This window comes from Bombina bombina, chromosome 2, assembly GCF_027579735.1.
Source record: "Bombina bombina isolate aBomBom1 chromosome 2, aBomBom1.pri, whole genome shotgun sequence".
Lineage (NCBI taxonomy): Eukaryota > Metazoa > Chordata > Amphibia > Anura > Bombinatoridae > Bombina > Bombina bombina.
The window spans coordinates 1,428,665,157-1,428,690,741 of record NC_069500.1 but is presented as its reverse complement, the minus strand read 5'-3'; the positions used below and the strand labels follow the sequence as shown (position 1 = coordinate 1,428,690,741).

The 25,585-nt window shown below is 39.7% G+C and overlaps 1 long non-coding RNA gene across 1 annotated transcript; it reads left to right on the top strand.

Annotated features, from left to right (window-relative positions):
* The first annotated feature begins 308 nt into the window (after positions 1-308).
* Positions 309-1,885, top strand: LOC128648339 (uncharacterized). The gene is made up of 3 exons (XR_008400583.1): positions 309-393; positions 548-642; positions 1,669-1,885. It is a non-coding gene; the product is annotated as an uncharacterized LOC128648339 (long non-coding RNA).
* Positions 1,886-25,585: the final 23,700 nt, after the last annotated feature.

Below are 25,585 nucleotides of genomic sequence, written 5' to 3'. Positions count from 1 at the left end.
TCAATCCATTTTTTTTTCTAAAACCGATGTTTGTATTCCTTATTTAGGTACTTACCACCAGAACTAGGCTGAGACGTGCTAGGGGCTGATGATCGCCCTGCAGAGTATTTTCGGGGGTTTTGGAAAACATCAAGGATAAGAGACAGGTAAGTCTAACACGTGTATTAGTGAACAATAGTTATTAGTGATGGGCTAGGGAACTGGGACAGGGTACTACTATTTGAATGTAATACTCTGGGAGTAGAAATCTAATCTTCAATCCATTTTTTTTTCTAAAACCTATGTTTGTATTTCTTATTTAGGTACTTACCAGAACTAGGCTGAGGCGTGCTTAGGGCTGATCGCCCTGCAGAGTATTTTCGGGATCTGGAAAACATCAAGGATAAGAGACAGGTAAGTCTAACACGTGTATAAGTGAACAATAGTTATTAGTGATGGGCTAGGGAACTGGGACAGGGTACTTTTTGAATGTAATACTCTGGGAGTAGAAATCTAATCTTCAATCCATTTTTTTTTTCTAAAACCTATGTTTGTATTCCATATTTAGGTACTTACCAGAACTTGGCTGAGACGTGCTAGGGGCTGATGATCGCCCTGCAGAGTATTTTCGGGGATATGGAAAACATCAAGGATAAGAGACAGGTAAGTCTAACACGTGTATTAGTGAACAAAAGTTATTAGTGATGAATGAATCATAATTTAAAAAAAAAAACCTATACAGGCCAGGTAGTGAAATATATATAGAAAATCTTGTCAACAGCCCATAATAGGCATTTAATGTCATGGTCGATTTTTTATATTTTAAATATTTGAAGTCACATTACAGAAAAAAGGATGCAAAGGCCACAGCGTATAAAATTCAGGTATTGGTGAGGTAGGGAAAGACAAAAAAAGGGCCTTGGGAGGGAAAGAGAAGAAAGGTGACATGAGGAAAAAGGATATAGAGGAACAACAAATGAAGGGGCATAGGGGAGTGAGGGGAACACAAAAGAAGGGCCATGGTGAGGGAAAAGGATGATATATATATATAATTATTATTTATATAGCACCTTTCTCACAGTGGGACTCAAACTCTTGAAGCGCATTTTCAGCGCTCGCTCTCAAAATTTAAAAAAATCGTCAGTTGAATAGTTATAGTTGTTATTATTAAGAAATGTAATGGTACTCATTTGAGCGACATCAGAAGGATTAAGGGCTGAGTTGGCCCTGCTGGGATTTGAACCTTTGTATCTTTGAACAGGCTTTTGTAGTCAGGGCATTTTGACAATCGAGCTACCTCACCGGCCTTATATAAAGTGTGATTTTGATTCTGTCATATACAACTATGCCAGATGCATTCATATTCCATCTTTCACATACACAATTCACATACACAAGAAATGTATGTGGATGATGGAAGTTGAGTTATGAAATATGTTTATGTAACTATGTATGCTGCCTAGAATGCAACTCCCGTCATACATGATTTTTGCCTTACAGATATGGGTCTTTCTTTATTTGTTTAAAAAAAAATAAAAAAATAGTAAATTGTAATAGCTAAAGGATAAATAGATTGTCTTGTCTTCCACTTTATTCCCTTTTTTTTATTTTTTTATTTCCACACCCATGCAAAGTAATCAAAGTAATTATATATTTAATTTTACTCACCAGCTCTCTTTTGCCTGACAGATTCGTCTCTCCTACTTGAGCTTCCGTCACCAGTGACAACAGACTCTTCAAGAAGCTTGTCCCGCATCTCCATCTCCCAACTGTTGAAACGCACTCTCTTTGTGGAGTGCATCAATGACATCTTCTTTTTGACAATTGCCCTGCAATCATAATACCTAGAAATCAAATAAAAACATATTTTTGGTTAGAAAATAATAAAAAAAAAATTTTTGAAAAACTATACTGACTTTATTTGAAAATAAGGATTTCTTACATTTTGCATCTGATACATCCAAAGAATACCAGCGGAGCTATTGGAAATGACTGACAGTGCCTGACCTTTACCCCGGATTTTTATAGTTTTAAAAAGTTATATTATAGAGATGGATAGATTAATAGAAATATATATATATATATATATATATATATATATATATATATGCACTGTGCAGCCACCAATCAACAATATATGTATATGCACTGTGCAGCCACCAATCAACAGCGAGAAAATAGCTTCTCTGCTGCTCCAAAGCTTGCCTAGAAAAACATTTCAACAAATGATAACAAGAGAAGGAAGATAATCAAATAATATGCGTTATTTTGAAAGTTATTTAATTAAAATTGAATTATCTATATGAATCGTGGAAGAAACATTGATTCATGTCCTTTTAAGTATATACATTTAATAATTTACTTAATTTATATAAATTTACAGTGTTTTTATGTAATAACTTCCTGAGCATGTGCAGAAGCTCACAGGGTATACATATAGGGCATATTTATCAAGGTCTGGCGGACCTGATCCGACAGTGCGGATCAGGTCCAACAGACCTCGCTGAATACGGCGAGCAATACGCTCGCCGTATTCAGCATTGCACCAGCAGCTCACAAGAGCCGCTGGTGCAACGCCGCCCCCTGCATACTCGCGGACAATAGGACGCCAGCAGGGGGTGTCAATCAACCCGATCGTACTCGATCGGGTTGTATTGTTGCGAGTTTTGTCCGCCTGCTCAGAGCATGCGGACAGGTTATGGAGCAGCGGTCTTTGTGTCCGCTGCTTCATAACTGCTGTTTCTTGTGAGCCTGCAGGCTTGCCAGTAACACGGGGCATCAAGCTCCATTCGGAGCTTGATACAACATATGCCCCATAGTCTGTGATTGGATGATATCTGTCACATATACAGGTGACCATAACAAATAATTGGTATAAAAATAATTCTATACATTTTAATGAAGTGTTAGAATTGCATTGTATTTTTATTAGCCACTTCTTAATTATGTTATTTATTAAACAGCATAAGCGGTCCTTTAACAATAAGATATTTATATTATAAGGACAGGTATGTTTGGCTGATGCTGTCATGCACATACTAGAGAGAGTGAGACTGCAGCATGAGCGGTCCTCTAACAATAAGATATTTATATTATAAGGACAGGTATGTTTGTCTGATGCTGTCATGCACATACTAGAGAGAGTGAGACTGCAGCATGAGCGGTCCTCTAACAATAAGATATTTATATTATAAGGACAGGTATGTTTGTCTGATGCTGTCATGCACATACTAGAGAGTGAGACTGCAGCATGAGCGGTCCTCTAACAATAAGATATTTATATTATAAGGACAGGTATGTTTGTCTGATGCTGTCATGCACATACTAGAGAGTGAGACTGCAGCATGAGCGGTCCTCTAACAATAAGATATTTATATTATAAGGACAGGTATGTTTGTCTGATGCTGTCATGCACATACTAGAGAGAGTGAGACTGCAGCATGAGCGGTCCTCTAACAATAAGATATTTATATTATAAGGACAGGTATGTTTGTCTGATGCTGTCATGCACATACTAGAGAGTGAGACTGCAGCATGAGCGGTCCTCTAACAATAAGATATTTATATTATAAGGACAGGTATGTTTGTCTGATGCTGTCATGCACATACTAGAGAGTGAGACTGCAGCATGAGCGGTCCTCTAACAATAAGATATTTATATTATAAGGACAGGTATGTTTGTCTGATGCTGTCATGCACATACTAGAGAGAGTGAGACTGCAGCATGAGCGGTCCTCTAACAATAAGATATTTATATTATAAGGACAGGTATGTTTGTCTGATGCTGTCATGCACATACTAGAGAGTGAGACTGCAGCATGAGCGGTCCTCTAACAATAAGATATTTATATTATAAGGACAGGTATGTTTGTCTGATGCTGTCATGCACATACTAGAGAGTGAGACTGCAGCATGAGCGCTCCTCTAACAATAAGATATTTATATTATAAGGACAGGTATGTTTGTCTGATGCTGTCATGCACATACTAGAGAGTGAGACTGCAGCATGAGCGGTCCTCTAACAATAAGATATTTATATTATAAGGACAGGTATGTTTAGCTGATGCTGTCATGCACATACTAGAGAGAGTGAGACTGCAGCATGAGCGGTCCTCTAACAATAAGATATTTATATTATAAGGACAGGTATGTTTGTCTGATGCTGTCATGCACATACTAGAGAGTGAGACTGCAGCATGAGCGGTCCTCTAACAATAAGATATTTATATTATAAGGACAGGTATGTTTGTCTGATGCTGTCATGCACATACTAGAGAGTGAGACTGCAGCATGAGCGGTCCTCTAACAATAAGATATTTATATTATAAGGACAGGTATGTTTGTCTGATGCTGTCATGCACATACTAGAGAGTGAGACTGCAGCATGAGCGGTCCTCTAACAATAAGATATTTATATTATAAGGACAGGTATGTTTGTCTGATGCTGTCATGCACATACTAGAGAGAGTGAGACTGCAGCATGAGCGGTCCTTTAACAATAAGATATTTATATTATAAGGACAGGTATGTTTGTCTGATGCTGTCATGCACATACTAGAGAGAGTGAGACTGCAGCATGAGCGGTCCTCTAACAATAAGATATTTATATTATAAGGACAGGTATGTTTGTCTGATGCTGTCATGCACATACTAGAGAGAGTGAGACTGCAGCATGAGCGGTCCTCTAACAATAAGATATTTATATTATAAGGACAGGTATGTTTGTCTGATGCTGTCATGCACATACTAGAGAGAGTGAGACTGCAGCATGAGCGGTCCTCTAACAATAAGATATTTATATTATAAGGACAGGTATGTTTGGCTGATGCAGTCATGCACATACTAGAGAGTGAGACTACAGCATGAGCGGTCCTCTAACAATAAGATATTTATATTATAAGGACAGGTATGTTTGTCTGATGCTGTCATGCACATACTAGAGAGAGTGAGACTGCAGCATGAGCGGTCCTTTAACAATAAGATATTTATATTATAAGGACAGGTATGTTTGTCTGATGCTGTCATGCACATACTAGAGAGAGTGAGACTGCAGCATGAGCGGTCCTCTAACAATAAGATATTTATATTATAAGGACAGGTATGTTTGTCTGATGCTGTCATGCACATACTAGAGAGAGTGAGACTGCAGCATGAGCGGTCCTCTAACAATAAGATATTTATATTATAAGGACAGGTATGTTTGGCTGATGCTGTCATGCACATACTAGAGAGAGTGAGACTGCAGCATGAGCGGTCCTCTAACAATAAGATATTTATATTATAAGGACAGGTATGTTTGTCTGATGCTGTCATGCACATACTAGAGAGTGAGACTGCAGCATGAGCGGTCCTCTAACAATAAGATATTTATATTATAAGGACAGGTATGTTTGTCTGATGCTGTCATGCACATACTAGAGAGTGAGACTGCAGCATGAGAAAAACATACCTGGACTTAAAAAATATTACAACCAACGCTGAATGTGCAGTGGAGAGTAGAGGAAACTGCGCGAGAAAAGCATGAGGACGGCGCTGCTCAAAGTGAATTTGATAATAAATTGATAAGTATACATTTTTATAAATGAATATTTAAAGGCACACTGAAACCAAATTTTTTCTTTCACGATTCAGGTAGAGCATGGAATTTTAATAAAATTTAAAATGTAATACTATTATTATTTTTTTCTTTAGTCAGTCTCCTTGGAGCTTGATTTGAAAAAGAAGGAATGTAATTGTAAAGCTTAAAGGGACATGAAAGCCAATTTTTTTCTTTCTTGATTTAGAAAGAGCATGTCATTTTAAACAGCTTTCTAATTTACTTCTATTATCTTATTTGCTTCATTCTCTTGATATCACTTGCTGAAAAGCATATCTAGATATGTTCAGTAGCTGCTGATTGATTGCTGCACCTAGAGGCCTTGTGTGATTGGCTCACACATGTGCATTGCTATTTCTTCAACAAAAGATATCTAAAGAATTGAGCAAATTAGATAATAGAAGTAAATTGGAAAGTTGTTTAAAATTGCATGCCCTATCTGAATCATGAAAGTTTAATTTTAACTAGACTGTCCCTTTAAGAAATGGAACAATTTTTGGTTCAGCATCTTGAATAGCGATTGCTGATTGGTGGCAACATTTAGCCAACAATCATCAAGCACTACCCAGGTACTGACCCAAGGATGGGCTGGCTCATAGGCTTACATTCATTCTTTTTCCAATAAAGATAGTTACAAAGGGGTTAATTTATCAAGCTCGATACGGGGCTTCATGCCCCTGAGGCTCGCCGGAAAAGTTATGAAGCAGCTGTCATTTATCGATGTGCGGCGGACATGATACGCTACATCGTATCATTTCCCCTTGCACATTAATACATTGACCCCCAAGAGAACACAGAAAATTTGATAATAGGAGTAAATTAGAAAGTTGATAAAAAAACATTGATGCTCTATCGGAATCATGAAAGAAATAATTTGGGTTAAGTGTCCCTTTACGTTTGAATCTGACTTTGTGCCCCATAAAGTGGATTAAAGTTTATCCCGTGCCTTTATTTATAAATCATGAGAAGACAAATATATACAATCCAAAAAATGAATATATTTGGTATTGGTTGGGCAAAGTTTCCATCTTAAATTCTGTAAATATTATAAAAAATGCCTTAAATGGATAATAAATAGTAAACACAAACATTTTATTTCAAGATAGAGATGAAAATTTAAACAATTATATAATTTAATAGTAAGTCATTATTTCTTCATTCACATGGAATCTTTATTTGAAAGCAGGAATGAGCATTTTTTTAGGTGCAGAACCTGGGTTGCACTTGCTTATTGGTTTGTTACATGTTGCCACCAATCTCAAAAGCTCGCCAGGGTACTAAAACAAAAAATGGCCAGGCTCTGTCCTGTCCTTAACTTATCAAACTACAATTTCAAATAAAGATAACAAGAGAAAAAAGACAAATTAATAATAAAATAGGAGTAATTTAGAAAGTTGACTAAAAAATAAATGCTCTAGCAGAATCATGAAATACATTTTCAGAGTTTACTATCCCTTTAAGCTTGACTTACATTCCTGCTTTTTCAAATAAAGATGCCATGACAATGAAAAATAATATTAATTTAATGTATTTCTTTAGTTTACACATTTTGGACTGTGTAGTATGTACACACAGGCTAACACACACTAGAGTTAGTTTTTTACTATAAAAGAAAATTGTTTTGGAAAACTTACCGGTGCTTGACACAGGCGGCTGTCCGCTCCACTGCTCCAACTGCGAAGACGGCATCGTGAACAGTGTTCCATGCCGCTTGCTTGGCCAAGGAGGAAACACTGGACGAAAATAAAATGTGCCTGACTTTCAGCACAGCAGACACTAGGCACAAATTTTCATCTGCTGTAAAAATTGGCCCTCTGTGCCTTGGTGATGTGGCACGCTCTTCAACAGCACTAGAGTCCTCAGAGGAACTTGTAAGTGGCCTCCTCCTCTTACAATGTTTTTTGGCACTGGTGTGATTACCATGCCTCTCCTTGTCCCTACCTACTCTCTCCCTAGTACTACCAACTTGGTCCCTAAGCCTATGATGAATCCTCCTATGCCTATCCCTACCTCTATCACTATCCCTATTATTATTACTGGTACTCTCCCTAGCTCCACGGTCCTCCCTATCCCTACGTCCACTATCACTACCTCTAGTACTACTCTCCCTAGCTACACTGTCCCTATCTCTACTGTCCCTATCACCTCCATGAACAATACCAATTTCTGTACAAGACATTCTCTCTCCAACAACCTGCTCTCTTCAAATCACAAAAAAATATAAGAATCAGATATTAGTTACATGGGTGTGGCTATAGTGTGCAGGAGTGATGCAAGCATAATTGTCAACCAGGCTGCCTGATTGGCTGCACAGTGCACACACACTGCACACTGCACAGTCTAAATAATGATAAAGATAGTGTTTAAATGACATATTACATTTATTTATTATTAATATATTACAGTCATTTAAAAGTGGAATACAATATATTTAATTTATGAATAATATTTAATATGATTAAATAATATCTAATCGATTAGAAAAACAAATCGAATGTATCTGAAATAATTGAACCGAATCGTATACGAAATTAAAAAAACGTCATAAATTACTATTGGGACCGAAATTAAATTCGGACCGAAATTACGTATCGGTCCGAAATTACGTATTGGTCCTAAATTACGAATCGGTCCGAAATTACAAATCGGTTCTAAATTCGAATGGCGGTTTCGAATGAATCCAAAAGAACGAATTAACTAAATTACGAACGTTACCGAAACGAATAAGTACGCATACCGAATTAATTCGACCGAACCGAGCCGAAAAAAAAAACGAATCGAAACGAAACGAATTTTTCGACCGCACACATGTCTAATTTTCATTTGTTTGTTGCAATCCTGCTTAAAGGGACATTTATCATTTGCTTGTTACAAACCTGCTTAAAGAAACATTTATCATTTATTTGATACTATCCTGCTTATAGGAACTTTTATCATTTGTCCTTGCAAACCTGTTTAAAAGGATATTTATAATTTTTATCACCAACTACCAAAAGTTGCTATTCTGCTTAAAGAGTTCAACTGCAGTCTCTAGTGTATCAATTCTGAACCTTAAGAGATTTTACAGAGATTCTACATCTTTGGTGAGGACTTTGTATTATTCTTCACTTGTTTATTTTGTTTCCTGAGTGGGTCACGTCCTGGTTATTTCTCAGTGTGCTAGCGTGTGTTTTACTTTTCACACTAGCAGTTGGGTTGAATCCTGGGCTGATCCTTTACGGCTGACTGTTGTCAGATAGTGCCAAATTTGTATTCGGAACATCTGTAGTGACGTAAGCATCGATCTGTGTCGGATTGAGACCAGCGGATCGTATGTTACGTCACAAATTTCGACTTTTGCCGATCTGTAGGCTTTGATAAATGGGGCGAATCAAGCTCGCCACAATTACGCTGTGGAATTCCAGCATATTTGCGGTTGACGGCTTGATAAATATGCCTCTTAGCATTCACCTTTATCATATGATATATAATGTATATTTTTATTTTGTAACATGTAATAAATCATGCATATTTTTTAGAGATGTTATGTCTGAATCTGTATTATTTTATCAAATGATCAATATTGTGTCAAGTATCAATTCAACATTGTTGTTATTTAAATAATATAGCATTGTAAGCAGGAAATACAAATGTAACTTTTAAATTAAATACGTTTCCAAAATAAGTAAAACACTTAAAGATAGCTTTCCAAAATTACACTCTATTTTGCGTATTTAATGTTATCAACACATCTAAACAAATAAGGCATAAAGACTTGTTCCACAAATAGAATCTTTGGTCTACTTAACAAGCACATGTAGATATACTAAAAAGCCATTAAATGAAGATTTGTATATTTATTATCTCTGTTAGCACATTTTCTTATTTATCCTATGTTGTTTGCATCAACACAGTGATCTGCTATCATGTAAAATTGTAATGGTCGTTGTAAATATCTAATCGTCAGGGACAGCATGTGATGATGTTGTCTAACCACACTTGTAAAACATACTCTGCAAACAATATGCCTCAATGTACCCAGCCCCTAGAAACCTGTTAAATAAAGAGTGTGCTCCACAACTGTAAGAAGACAACATCATCACATAATTATCCTTTAAACATTAACCTCAAATTAATTAAAAGATGATAAAAAATGGCTTATTCCTCCTTCTCTTCTTCCCAGGACAGGGAGGCTCTGGAGTGGGCAAAGGCCTCCTCAGTTGTGTCCTCATTGGAGATGGTTGGGGAAGAGGGGGAGGAGGAGTACTGTGAGGGGTTGGGGATTATGGAGGCAGTGGAGGAGATAGAGGAGGCAGGGGGTCTAATGGGACAGTGGCTGCAGACGGACCAGGTGACACAGGAGCTGATGGTCCAGGCTATTGTTGTCGTTTTACTATTTCTGGAATAGCCCTGCTGACCACCTCCTGGAGGACCCTAAGTTCCTGTATTATGTTATTTTGAACATTGAATATGGTTTTTTTGCCCTTCTATCAGTGTGTTCAATGCAGTGTTCATGAACTGTGTTTGTCTCTCTTGTGCCCTCCAGGAGTCCTGCATTTCTTGGATGAAGACCCTCATCAGCTCCACCTTGGACAGTGTTGGGGGAAGACCCTCATCAGCTCCACCTTGGACGCAGTTGGGGGGATGTTTTGTGCAGGGGGTGCTGCACAGGAATGCTCCTGTTCTCTCCGAGGTGGTGTCTCACCTTCTGCGCCACTCTCATGATTGGGTGGAGGAGGAGAAGCATCATCTTCCTCATGTGAGGATCTCCTTGGCGGAATCTGCTGTCTTCCAACTCACTGGACTCAGATCCTGTATCATTTTTAATTTAAAAAATATAGATGTTAGCACAGTTTCAAAGAAATATGTCAATGTTATAGATTAAAGTGTATTAATGAGGCTGCCTTAGTAATTCAATTTTATCCAAAGGAAATCAGCACGAGATACGTATTTGAAAATCAGTCTTTTAGCTATATTTGATGGTCAATATTTATTTATTTTTGTATGCTTCTTAAATATTTTTAAATGCACACATGATCATGATACTAGTAACTAATGTGATATTTTGATTTGAAGTAAATCTTTCTCAAGGGAATTCTGAATGCCTTTTCCAAATAATGTTTAAAAATGCAAAATTGCATTTGTCATATCCATAATTTCTTTTTACTGTAAATGAGTTATGAAGTGGATGAAAAGTGATTATTAAATGTCCTAACCAGTAGATGAGAAGCATAGGTCCTTGATATTGATCCCTCCTGGGATTCCGACTATGGACACCTCAGAGATGTTGGGACGCAGCATTTCCTCCCATCGACAGTAGGTGAATCTCTACCGGTCTCGGAAGCTACTTGCCTCTCCCACGCCATCTTTTTCTTGAGCTCGCTTTTACAGTCCCAGTAGCTGTGCTATATGGATTTCAAGTCCATCCTAAAGTTCTCCACTGCATTGACAGCATCCCTGATCTCCTCCCACAACTGTTTCTTCACTGCAGTGGTGGCCCTTTGTGCCTGCAGTTTCCTATCCCTCTGCATATAGGCCATTATCAGAGTCTCCTTCTCCTCCATGGTATACCTCTCGTCCCTCTGCCTGGATCTCCCATGTGATGTGAGCCTCCCGTGTTCTCCAGACTTTATTGTGCCCTGTCTGCATCCCGGCCTTGTCCCACTGGGCCCAGCCACCTGTTCATCTTCAACAAGGTGGCTTGGCCCACTCACCCTGCCCTCTTCTCTGTCCTCTCTACCCTCTTTAATTCCTCTCCCCCTTCCTGTCCCACTCTCCTCCCTACTCTCCTACCTACTCTTGTCCCTACTCTCCTCCCTACTCTACTCCCTACTCTTGTCCCTACTCTACTTCCTACTCTTGTCCCAATTCTTCTCCCTACTCCGTTCACAGCTCCTCCTCTCCACCATACTTTTTCAGGAAGTGAAAGTGCACAAAGGAAAGGGGGTCAAAATAAAAGACTAAACAAAAAAGTGCTCAAACTGTGAATGAGTTTTTGAAAAAAGGGTAAGGAGTAAGAACAAACACAGACAAATGTATAAAAATTGAATAAATGAGGGTGTTGAAACTATAAGTTGGTATAAAACAGAATATAACTATAGAAGAGAAATGTATTGTGTTTTGTGTAAGACTATGAGGGAAGTTAAGGTATATGGGATGGGTATTGGTTTAAAGGGAATGGGATATGTGTGTGTATGTAGAGTTACTGCTATGTGTATGTAGGTATTGAATGTGTTTTCATGTAAATGAATGTAAATATGTGTAACTATGTGTAATGAATGCGTAAGAAGATGAATGGGGAAAACACAGCAGCACTCGCACACTCACCCAGACAGATTCATACACAACGACAACTCTCTCACACACTCTCTCTATCTCTCTCTCTATTTCTCTTTCTATCTCTCTCTATCACTCTCTATCTCTCACCTCGGATTCCTAGACCTGTACCTAACTCTCCAAAGCAATACAGTCAAGGTAGCCATGTTAAGAGTATGCTTATATGCCCTATGTAAATGCTTAATGATGTACTGGTTTGCAGTGTAAATGCGGCACAGGTGTGCTTTTGTGAAGATTTGTGGATGTGTAATGTAGAGTAGTTGTTTGAATTTGTGCATGCTCCAATTGAGTTTGTAATACACATATGTTTTTAAGGAATGTGTAAAATGCGATGATGTCATAGTGTTTATCATTATTTCTATCGCAAAATCACAATAATAATAATTTTTGAGCCTATCGTATTTGTTAACTGTTATGAAGAAGTATTTCTGCGAAATATTTCATAATTGCCAATGTGAATGCTTCCTGTAGAAGTGTGTAATTTATTATTATTATTATTATTCATTTCTGCCATGAAGCAGATCAAAACATATTTTGTGGGGGGGCGGAGCCAGCAGTGCATGAGAGAGGTCACAGACTCTTTGAGCTCCTGCTTAAATCTAGCTAAAAAGGACCTTAAATCAGATCTAGTAGCTCAAGTAATTACAGGATTATAGTGGGATTACTCATCTAAGCCCTACCTGCTACCCGGAGTGCTCTAAACTTGGATATTTAACTACCAACGGTGTGTTTGACCTGTTAAGCCTAATGCGTAGGTATATAGATGGCGGCCATTTTCTCACCCTCGCAGTCACAAAGTGGCTATGGCTAACATCGGCCAGATATTCACAGAGATCAGCAGGCTCCTAACTCAACATCACCTCAGGCTCGCTGCTGCTTTGGATGGAGCTACAGGATTAGAGGAGAGCTGTGGGACTTTGTCAGTGAGGTCTCTGGATCTGGACGAGGTGCACACCAATTGCGGGGATGCTTCAGGGCCCCGGCATTATCCGCATAACCATGATGGTGTATCGTCTAGGTCCGAGACTCATCGAGAGATTGGGGAGATTGATCCTTACTTTTCAAGCGTGGTTCTGCAGAGCCAAACAGAGGAAGACCTTACCCGTATAGCCGCTCCGGAAGTCAAGGAAAGCCAGGGGACTCGAGTGATCTCAAAGTGCTTTGGTATTACTGGCACTAAGGATCTGTCACCTAACAGCACACGCGGCTCTGCACGTCTCCTAACTGTAATGGAACTGCTCTGGAGCCCTGAGAGACTTGCTCCTATTATGTCTAAAGTCGGAGTAGGCTAGGTTTGTGGTGAGATGCACAGATTGCAGAACCAGAGCATGACTGGATCTGTGAGATGTAAAATGATACTTAGTTAACCCTATGATTTATTCTCTTATTTTCAAACCCGAGTTGGGACCGTGTGTTCTCTTTGTACCCCATAACAGAACCTCTTCTTTGGAGGTAGAAGATGCCATGAAGATGGAAACTTTTCAGGAACGCTATTGGTACAGCTCTGATGGTCACTTGTATTTGAACTTCCAAGTTAATAGTTTGCAAATCTCTATGATAATACCAGGTGTAAGATACCTACCTGTATTACATATTTTCTCTTAAATATTTTGATGTTTCCTGCATTTCCAAGTTATATTTGGGTATGTTTATTTGTATGTTTCATCCTTATATTATAGCTAGGCTATCTGTTGCATCATGTAATGGAGAGAGACAGAGGAGACATATGGAGCCTGGAAGTAAACTAGTCTGCTTATTATATTTTTAACCCATGTGTGACTAGAGGTGTTGTTTATGTACATTTATAAAATAGTAGGACGTGGACTCCAACTAAAGTTGAAACTTGTTACTGAATTGCAAGCCTCAAATATGTTATAGGTTTTTATATTTGATTAGCTGTATATTCAAAATTAGTGATGTTGCAAATTGTTCGCCGGCGAATAGTTCCCGGCGAACATAGCTTGTTCGCGTTCGCAACGGCGGGCGAACATATGCGAAGTCCGATCCGCCCCCTATTCGGCATCATTGAGTAAACTTTGACCCTGTATCTCACAGTCTGCAGACACATTCCAGCCAATCAGAAGCAGACCCTCCCTCCCAGACCCTCCCAGCTCCTGGACAACAGCCATTTTAGATTAATTCAGAAGCTGCATTCTAACAGAGAGGAGGGACAGTGTAGCTGCTGCAGATTTAATAGGGAAATTGATAGCTAGGCTAGTGTATTCAGTGTCCACTACAGTCCTGAAGGACTCATCTGATCTCTGCTGTAAGGACAGCACCCCAAAAAGCCCTTTTTTCGGGCTAGAACATCAGTCTGATTTTTATTTTTCCTGTGTAATCTAATTGCAGTTGTCTGCCTGCCAAGCCACTTGCCCAGTGCCACCACTCATATCTGGTGTAACATTAGTGTAAATTAAAAAACAAAACTTTTTTGACTATGAAACATCAGTCTGCTAGTGTAATCTAATTGCAGTTGCCTGCCTGCCAGCGTGTGTGCCAGGCCCACTTGCCCAGTGCCACCACTCATATTTGGTGTAACAGTAGTGTAAATTTAAAAAAAAAAAAAACTTTTTTGACTGTGAAACATCAGTCTGCTTGTGTAATCTAATTGCAGTTGCCTGCCTGCCTGCCAGCGTGTGTGCCAGGCTCACAGCGTATACTGTGCCCACTTGCCCAGTGCCACCACTCATATCTGGTGTAACAGTAGTGTAAATTTAAAAAAAAAACTTTTTTGACTGTGAAACATCAGTCTGCTTGTGTAATCTAATTGCAGTTGTCTGCCTGCCAGCGTGTGTGCCAGGCCCACTTTCCCAGTGCCACCACTCATATCTGTTGTAACAGTAGTGTAAATTAAAAAAAAAAAACTTTTTTGACTGTGAAACATCTGTCTGCTTGTGTAATCTAATTGCAGTTGCCTGCCTGCCAGCGTGTGTGCCAGGCTCACAGCGTATACTGTGCCCACTTGCCCAGTGCCACCACTCATATCTGGTGTAACAGTAGTGTAAATTTTAAAAAAAAAACTTTTTTGACTGTGAAACATCAGTCTGCTAGTGTAATCTAATTGCAGTTGCCTGCCTGCCAGAGTGTGTGCCAGGCCCACTTGCCCAGTGCTACCACTCATATCTGGTGTAACAGTAGTGTAAATTTAAAAAAAAACTTTTTTGACTGTGAAACATCAGTCTGCTTTTGTAATCTAATTGCAGTTGCCTGCCTGCCAGCGTGTGTGCCAGGCCAACTTGCCCAGTGCCACCACTCATATCTGGTGTAACAGTAGTGTAAATTTAAAAGAAAAAAAAACATTTTTGACTGTGAAACATCAGTCTGCTAGTGTAATCTAATTGCAGCTGCCTGCCAGCATGTGTGCCAGGCTCACAGTGTATACTGTGCCCACTTGCCCAGTGCCACCACTCATATCTGGTGTAATAGTAGTGTAAATTTAAAAAATTAAAAACTTTTTTGACTGTGAAACTTCAGTCTGCTTGTGTAATCTAATTCCTGTTGCCTGCCTGCCAGCATGTGTGCCAGGCCCACTTGCCCAGTGCCACCACTCATATCTGGTGTAAAAGTAGTGTTAATTTAAAAAAAAAACTTTTTTGACTGTGAAACATCAGTCTGCTAGTGTAATCTAATTGCAGTTGCCTGCCTGCCAGCGTGTGTGCCAGGCTCACAGCGTATACTGTGCCCACTTGCCCAGTGCCACCACTCATATCTGGTGTAACAGTAGCGAAAATTTAAAAAAAAAACATTTTTGACTGTGAAACATCAGTCTGCTTGTGTAATCTAATTGCAGTTGCCTGCCTGCCAGCGTGTGTGCCAGGCTCACAGGGTATACTGTGCCCATTTTCCCAGTGCCACCACTCATATCTTGTTTAATAGTAGTGTAAGTGTGTATTTTAAAAAAAAAAAAAACTTTTTTGACTGTGAAACATCAGTCTGCTTTTTTGTCTCAGGCTCACAGCGTATACTGTGCCCACTTGCCCAGTGCAACCACTCATATCTTGTTTAATAGTAGTGTAAGTGTACATTTAAAAAAAAAAAAAGTTTTGGACTGTGAAACATCAGTCGGCTTTTTTGTGTCAGGCTCACAGCGTATACTGTGCCCACTTGCCCAGTGGCACCACTCATATCTTGTTTAATAGTAGTGTAAGTGTACATTTAAAAAAAAAAAAAACTTTTTTGACTGTGAAACATAAGTCTGCTTTTTTGTGCCAGGCTCACAGCGTATACTGTGCCCACTTGCCCAGTGCCACCACTCATATCTTGTTTAATAGTAGTGTAAGTGTACATTTAAAAAAAAAAACTTTTTGGACTGTGAAACATCAGTCTGCTTTTTTGTGTCAGGCTCACAGCGTATACTGTGCCCACTTGCCCAGTGCCACCACTCATATCTTGTTTAATAGTAGTGTAAGTGTACATTTAAAAAAAAAAAAAAACTTTTTGGACTGTGAAACATCAGTCTGCTAGTGTAATCTAATTGCAGTTGCCTGCCTGCCAGCGTGTGTGCCAGGCTCACAGCGTATACTGTGCCCACTTGCCCAGTGCCACCACTCATATCTGGTGTAACAGTAGTGTAAATTTAAAAAAAAAACTTTTTTGACTGTGAAACATCAGTCTGCTTGTGTAATCTAATTGCAGTTGTCTGCCTGCCAGCGTGTGTGCCAGGCCACTTTCCCAGTGCCACAACTCATATCTGTTGTAACAGTAGTGTAAATTTAAAAAAAAAACTTTTTTGACTGTGAAACATCAGTCTGCTTGTGTAATCTAATTGCAGTTGCCTGCCTGCCAGCGTGTGTGCCAGGCTCACAGCGTATACTGTGCCCACTTGCCCAGTGCCACCACTCATATCTGGTGTAACAGTAGTGTAAATTTAAAAAAAAAAAAATTTTTTGACTGTGAAACATCAGTCTGCTAGTGTAATCTAATTGCAGTTGCCTGCCTGCCAGAGAGTGTGCCAGGCCCACTTGCCCAGTGCTACCACTCATATCTGGTGTAACAGTAGTGTAAATTTAAAAAAAAACTTTTTTGACTGTGAAACATCAGTCTGCTTTTGTAATCTAATTGCAGTTGCCTGCCTGCCAGCGTGTGTGCCAGGCCAACTTGCCCAGTGCCACCACTCATATCTGGTGTAACAGTAGTGTAAATTTAAAAGAAAAAAAAACATTTTTGACTGTGAAACATCAGTCTGCTAGTGTAATCTAATTGCAGCTGCCTGCCAGCATGTGTGCCAGGCTCACAGCGTATACTGTGCCCACTTGCCCAGTGCCACCACTCATATCTGGTGTAACAGTAGTGTAAATTTAAAAAATTAAAAACTTTTTTGACTGTGAAACTTCAGTCTGCTTGTGTAATCTAATTCCTGTTGCCTGCCTGCCAGCATGTGTGCCAGGCCCACTTGCTCAGTGCCACCACTCATATCTGGTGTAAAAGTAGTGTTAATTTAAAAAAAACAAAAACTTTTTTGACTGTGAAACATCAGTCTGCTAGTGTAATCTAATTGCAGTTGCCTGCCTGCCAGCGTGTGTGCCAGGCTCACAGCGTATACTGTGCCCACTTGCCCAGTGCCACCACTCATATCTGGTGTAACAGTAGCGTAAATTTAAAAAAAAAAACTTTTTTGACTGTGAAACATCAGTCTGCTAGTGTAATCTAATTGCAGTTGCCTGCCTGCCAGCGTGTGTGCCAGGCTCACAGGGTATACTGTGCCCATTTTCCCAGTGCCACCACTCATATCTTGTTTAATAGTAGTGTAAGTGTGTATTTAAAAAAAACAAAAACTTTTTTGACTGTGAAACATCAGTCTGCTTTTTTGTGCCAGGCTCACAGCGTATACTGTGCCCACTTGCCCAGTGCAACCACTCATATCTTGTTTAATAGTAGTGTAAGTGTACATTTAAAAAAAAAAACGTTTTGGACTGTGAAACATCAGTCGGCTTTTTTGTGTCAGGCTCACAGCGTATACTGTGCCCACTTGCCCAGTGGCACCACTCATATCTTGTTTAATAGTAGTGTAAGTGTACATTTAAAAAAAAAAAAAAAACTTTTTTGACTGTGAAACATAAGTCTGCTTTTTTGTGCCAGGCTCACAGCGTATACTGTGCCCACTTGCCCAGTGCCACCACTCATATCTTGTTTAATAGTAGTGTAAGTGTACATTTTAAAAAAAAAACTTGTTGGACTGTGAAACATCAGTCTGCTTTTTTGTGTCAGGCTCACAGCGTATACTGTGCCCACTTGCCCAGTGCCACCACTCATATCTTGTTTAATAGTAGTGTAAGTGTACATTTAAAAAAAAATAAAAAAAATTTGGACTGTGAAACATCAGTCTGCTAGTGTAATCTAATTGCAGTTGCCTGCCTGCCATCGTGTGTGCCAGGCTCACAGCGTATACTGTGCCCACTTGCCCAGTGCCACCACTCATATCTGGTGTAACAGTAGTGTAAATTTAAAAAAAAAAAAACTTTTTTGACTGTGAAACATCAGTCTGCTAGTGTAATCTAATTGCAGTTGCCTGCCTGCCAGCGTGTGTGCCAGGCCCACTTGCCCAGTGCTACCACTCATATCTGGTGTAACTGTAGTGTAAATTTAAAAAAAAAACTTTTTTGACTGTGAAACATCAGTCTGCTTGTGTAATCTAATTGCAGTTGCCTGCCTGCCAGCATGTGTGCCAGGCCCACTTGCCCAGTGCCACCACTCATATCTGGTGTAACTGTAGTGTAAATTTAAAAAAAAAAACTTTTTTGACTGTGAAACATCAGTCTGCTTGTGTAATCTAATTGCACTTGCCTGCCAGCATGTGTGCCAGGCTCACAGCGTATACTGTGCCCACTTGCCCAGTGCTACCACTCATATCTGGTGTAACTGTAGTGTAAATTTAAAAAAAAAACTTTTTTGACTGTGAAACATCAGTCTGCTTGTGTAATCTAATTGCAGTTGCCAGCGTGTGTGCCAGGCCCACTTGCCCAGTGCCACCACTCATGTCTGGTGTAACAGTAGTGTAAATTAAAAAAAAAAAAAAATTTGACTGTGAAACATCAGTCTGCTAGTGTAATCTAATTGTAGCTGCCTGCCTGCCAGCGTGTGTGCCAGGCTCACAGCGTATACTGTGCCCACTTGCCCAGTGCCACCACTCATATCTGGTGTAACAGTAGTGTAAATTTAAAAAAAAAAACTTTTTTGACTGTGAAACATCAGTCTGCTTGTGTAATCTAATTGCACTTGCCTGCCTGCCAGCATGTGTGCCAGGCCCACTTGCCCAGTGCTACCACTCATATCTGGTGTAACTGTAGTGTAAATTAAAAAACAAAACTTTTTTTACTGTGAAACATCAGTCTGCTTGTGCAATCTAATTGCAGTTACCTGCCTGCCAGCGTGTGTGCCAGGCCCACTTGCCCAGTGCCACCACTCATATCTGGTGTAACAGTAGTGTAAATTAAAAAAAAAAAAAAAACTTTTTTGACTGTGAAACATCAGTCTGCTAGTGTAATCTAATTGCAGCTGCCTGCCTGCCAGCATGTGTGCCAGGCTCACAGCGTATACTGTGCCCACTTGCCCAGTGCCACCACTCATATCTGGTGTAACAGTAGTGTAAATTTAAAAAAAAAAAAACTTTTTTGACTGTGAAACATCAGTCTGCTTTTGTAATCTAATTGCACTTGCCTGCCTGCCAGCATGTGTGCCAGGCCCACTTGCCCAGTGCTACCACTCATATCTGGTGTAACTGTAGTGTAAATTTAAAAAAAAAACTTTTTTGACTGTGAAACATCAGTCTGCTTGTGTAATCTAATTGCACTTGCCTGCCAGCATGTGTGCCAGGCTCACAGCGTATACTGTGCCCACTTGCCCAGTGCTACCACTCATATCTGGTGTAACTGTAGTGTAAATTTAAAAAAAAAACTTTTTTGACTGTGAAACATCAGTCTGCTTGTGTAATCTAATTGCAGTTGCCAGCGTGTGTGCCAGGCCCACTTGCCCAGTGCCACCACTCATGTCTGGTGTAACAGTAGTGTAAATTAAAAAAAAAAAAAAAATTTGACTGTGAAACATCAGTCTGCTAGTGTAATCTAATTGTAGCTGCCTGCCTGCCAGCGTGTGTGCCAGGCTCACAGCGTATACTGTGCCCACTTGCCCAGTGCCACCACTCATATCTGGTGTAACAGTAGTGTAAATTTAAAAAAAAAAAACTTTTTTGACTGTGAAACATCAGTCTGCTTGTGTAATCTAATTGCACTTGCCTGCCTGCCAGCATGTGTGCCAGGCCCACTTGCCCAGTGCTACCACTCATATCTGGTGTAACTGTAGTGTAAATTAAAAAACAAAACTTTTTTTACTGTGAAACATCAGTCTGCTTGTGTAATCTAATTGCAGTTGCCTGCCTGCCAGCGTGTGTGCCAGGCCCACTTGCCCAGTGCCACCACTCATATCTGGTGTAACAGTAGTGTAAATTAAAAAAAAAAAAAAACTTTTTTGACTGTGAAACATCAGTCTGCTAGTGTAATCTAATTGCAGCTGCCTGCCTGCCAGCGTGTGTGCCAGGCTCACAGCGTATACTGTGCCCACTTGCCCAGTGCCACCACTCATATCTGGTGTAACAGTAGTGTAAATTTAAAAAAAAAAAAACTTTTTTGACTGTGAAACATCAGTCTGCTTTTGTAATCTAATTGCACTTGCCTGCCTGCCAGCATGTGTTCCAGGCCCACTTGCCCAGTGCTACCACTCATATCTGGTGTAACTGTAGTGTAAATTTAAAAAAAAAACTTTTTTGACTGTGAAACATCAGTCTGCTTGTGTAATCTAATTGCAGTTGCCAGCGTGTGTGCCAGGCCCACTTGCCCAGTGCCACCACTCATATCTGGTGTAACAGTAGTGTAAATTTAAAAAAAAAAAAAAAAAATTTGACTGTGAAACATCAGTCTGCTAGTGTAATCTAATTGCAGCTGCCTGCCTGCCAGCGTGTGTGCCAGGCTCACAGCGTATACTGTGCCCACTTGCCCAGTGCCACCACTCATATCTGGTGTAACAGTAGTGTAAATTTAAAAAAAAAAAAAAATTTTGACTGTGAAACATCAGTCTGCTTGTGTAATCTAATTGCAGTTGCCTGCCTGCCAGCGTGTGTGCCAGGCCCACTTGCCCAGTGCTACCACTCATATCTGGTGTAACAGTAGTGTAAATTAAAAAAAAAAAAAAAAACTTTTTTGACTGTGAAACATCAGTCTGCTAGTGTAATCTAATTGCAGCTGCCTTCCTGTCAGCGTGTGTGCCAGGCTCACAGCGTATACTGTGCCCACTTGCCCAGTGCCACCACTCATATCTGGTGTAACAGTAGTGTAAATTTAGAAAAAAAAAAACTTTTTTGACTGTGAAACATCAGTCTGCTTGTGTAATCTAATTGCAGTTGCCAGCGTGTGTGCCAGGCCCACTTGCCCAGTGCCACCACTCATATCTGGGGCGCGATCCAATATAGATCGCAGTTTGCGGCGCAAGCGAGGGAACCGGCGTCGCCCGCAGTTTCAGCTCGTAACTCGAGCTATCCCATATAAGTCGCCGTCAGATGCTAACGTGCCGTAAGTCTGACAAACCAGCGATGTCCAGAAATCTGCGCAAGTACAAATTTCTGGCGTCGCCAGTGACTTGCGGCACGTTAGAAACTGCCGGCGCCTATAAAACCTGACTAAAGTCTAAAACACCCGCACTGTCTAACACGCCTCCCTAACATAGCCCGACAGGTCTAACACGCCTCCCTAACATAGCTCGACACGTATAACCCTCTATCCGCTATCCCCCCTCACTATCCTAACAATAAAAAAGCTATTAACCCCTAAACCGCCGCTCCCGTACCCCGCCGCAACCTAATAAAGTTATTAACCCCTAAACCGCCGCTCCCGTACCCCGCCGCCAGCTATATTATATCTATAACCCCCTAAAGTGAGCCCCTAACACCGCCGCCATCTATATTAAAATTATTAACCCCCAATGTAAGCCCCTTACACCGCCGCCATCTCTATTAAAATGATTAACCCCTAATTTAATCTACCTACCCCGCCGCCAGCTATATTATCTATGTTAACCCTAAGTATATTATAGTTAATATAGGTATTACATTATATATATTAACTATATTAACCCTAATTATATTAGGGTTAATATAGTTAATATAGTTACTATAGTATTTATATTAACTATATTAACTCTATCTAACCCTAACACCCCTAACTACATTTATATTAAATTAATCTAATTCATTTATAAACTAAAATGTTCCTATTTAAATCTAAATACTTACCTATAAAATAAACCCTAAGATAGCTACAATATAATTAATAATTACATTGTAGCTATGTTAGGGTTAATATTTATTTTACAGGTAAATTGTTAATTATTTTAACTAGGTATAATAGCTATTAAATAGTTATTAACTATTTAATATCTACCTAGTTAAAATAATTACCCAATTAGCTGTAAAATAAATCCTAACCTAAGTTACAAATACACCTACACTATCAATAAATTAAATAAACTACAAACATCTATCTAAAAATACAATTAAATTAACTAAACTAAATTACAAAAAAAAAACAAACACTAAATTACAAAAAATAAAAAAAGATTACAAGATTTTTAAGCTAATTACACCTATTCTAAGCCCCCTAATAAAATAATAAACCCCCAAAATAAAAAAAATTCCCTGCCCTATTCTAAATTAAACAAATTTCAAAGCTCTTTACCTTACCAGCCCTTAAAAGGGCCTTTTGTGGGGCATGCCCCAAAGAATTCAGCTCTTTTGCATACAAATACAATACCCCCCCCCATTACAACCCACCACCCACATACCCCTATTCTAAAACCACCCAAACCCCCCTTAAAAAAGCCTAACACTACCCCCCTGAAGATCTCCCTACCTTGTCTTCACCACACCGGGCCGAACTCCTGATCCGATCCGGACGATGTCTTCCTCCAAGCGGCAAAGAAGAATTCCTCCTCCGGCGATGTCTTCCTCCAAGCGGCAAAGAAGAATTCTTCCTCCGGCGACGTCTTCCTCCAAGCGGCAGCAAAGTCTTCATTCTTCCGGCGGCATCTTCAATCTTCTTTCTTCGCTCCGCCGCTGCGGAGCATCCATCCCGGCCGACTACTGAACTTGGAATGAGGTACCTTTAAATGACGTCATCCAAGATGGCGTCCGCCGAATTCCGATTGGCTGATAGGATTCTATCAGCCAATCAGAATTAAGGTAGGAAAAATCTGATTGGCTGATTGAATCAGTCAATCAGATTCAAGTTCAATCCGATTGGCTGATCCAATCAGCCAATCAGATTGAGCTCGCATTCTATTGGCTGATCGGAACAGCCAATAGAATGCGAGCTCAATCTGATTGGCTGATTGGATCAGCCAATCGGATTGAACTTGAATCTGATTGGCTGATTCAATCAGCCAATCAGATTTTTTTAACTTAATTCCGATTGGCTGATAGAATCCTATCAGCCAATCGGAATTCGGCGGACGCCATCTTGGATGACGTCATTTAAAGGTACCTCATTCCAAGTTCAGTAGTCGGCCGGGATGGATGCTCCGCAGCGGCGGAGCGAAGAAAGAAGATTGAAGATGCCGCCGGAAGAATGAAGACTTTGCTGCCGCTTGGAGGAAGACGTCGCCGGAGGAAGAATTCTTCTTTGCCGCTTGGAGGAAGACATCGCCGGAGGAAGAATTCTTCTTTGCCGCTTGGAGGAAGACATCGCCCGGATCGGATCAGGAGTTCGGCCCGGTGTGGTGAAGACAATGTAGGGAGATCTTCAGGGGGGTAGTGTTAGGCTTTTTTAAGGGGGGTTTGGGTGGTTTTAGAATAGGGGTATGTGGGTGGTGGGTTGTAATGGGGGGGGTATTGTATTTGTATGCAAAAGAGCTGAATTCTTTGTATGCAAAAGAGCTGAATTCACAAAAGGCCCTTTTAAGGGCTGGTAAGGTAAAGAGCTTTGAAATTTGCTTAATTTAGAATAGGGCAGGGAATTTTTTTTATTTTGGGGGTTTATTATTTTATTAGGGGGCTTAGAATAGGTGTAATTAGCTTAAAAATCTTGTAATCTTTTTTTATTTTTTGTAATTTAGTGTTTTTTTTTTTGTAATTTAGTTTAGTTAATTTAATTGTATTTTTAGATAGATGTTTGTAGTTTATTTAATTTATTGATAGTGTAGGTGTATTTGTAACTTAGGTTAGGATTTATTTTACAGGTAATTGGGTAATTATTTTAACTAGGTAGATATTAAATAGTTAATAACTATTTAATAGCTATTATACCTAGTTAAAATAATTAACAATTTACCTGTAAAATAAATATTAACCCTAACATAGCTACAATGTAATTATTAATTATATTGTAGCTATCTTAGGGTTTATTTTATAGGTAAGTATTTAGATTTAAATAGGAACATTTTAGTTTATAAATGAATTAGATTAATTTAATATAAATTTAGTTAGGGGTGTTAGGGTTAGATAGAGTTAATATAGTTAATATAAATACTATAGTAACTATATTAACTATATTAACCCTAATATAATTAGGGTTAATATAGCTAATATATATAATGTAATACCTATATTAACTATAATATACTTAGGGTTAATATAGATAATATAGCTGGCGGCGGGGTAGGTAGATTAAATAAGGGGTTAATCATTTTAATAGAGATGGCGGCGGTGTAAGGGGCTTACATTAGGGGTTAATAATATTAATATAGCTGGCGGCGGTATAGGGGGATTAGATTAGAGGTTAATAATTTTTATATAGGTGGCGGCGGTGTAAGGGGTCAGATTAGGGGATAGATAAGGTAGATGACAGCGGTGTAAGGGGTTCTAATTAGGGGATAGATAAGGTAGATGGCGGCGGTTTTAGGGGCTCACAGTAGGGGGGTAGTTTATGTAGATGGCGGCGGGGTCCGGGAGCGGCGGTTTAGGGGTAAATAACTTTATTAGGGATTTCGGGGGGGGGGGGGGGATCGCGGTTGACAGGTAGATAGACATTGCGCATGCGTTAGGTGTTAGGTTTATTTTAGCAGATCGCGGTTGAAGGGAGATAGACATTGCGCATGCGTTAGGTGTTAGGTTTATTTTAGAAGATCGCGGTTGACAGGGAGATAGACATTGCGCATGCGTTAGGTGTTAGGTTTATTTTAGCAGCCAGTTTAGGGAGTTACGGGGCTCCAATAGTCAGCGTAAGGCTTCTTACGGCTGCTTTTTGTGGCGAGGTGAAAATGGAGTAAGTTTTCTCCATTTTCGCCACGTAAGTCCTTACGCTGCATATTGGATACCAAACTGCGCGGGTTTGGTATACCTGCCTATGGCCCAAAAAACTACGGGCGACGGCAGAAATATACGCGCGTAACTTCTAGGTTATGCCGTATATGTGATACCAAACCCGCGCAAATATTGGCGTCGCCGGCTTTTGCGGGCGACGATTTTTATCGGATGGACCCCCTGGTGTAACAGTAGTGTAAATTTAAAAAAAAAAAAAAAATTTGACTGTGAAACATCAGTCTGCTAGTGTAATCTAATTGCAGCTGCCTGCCTGCCAGCGTGTGTGCCGGGCTCACAGCGTATACTATGCCCACTTGCCCAGTGCCACCACTCATATCTGGTGTAACAGTAGTGTAAATTTAAAAAAAAAAACTTTTTTGACTGTGAAACATCAGTCTGCTTGTGTAATCTAA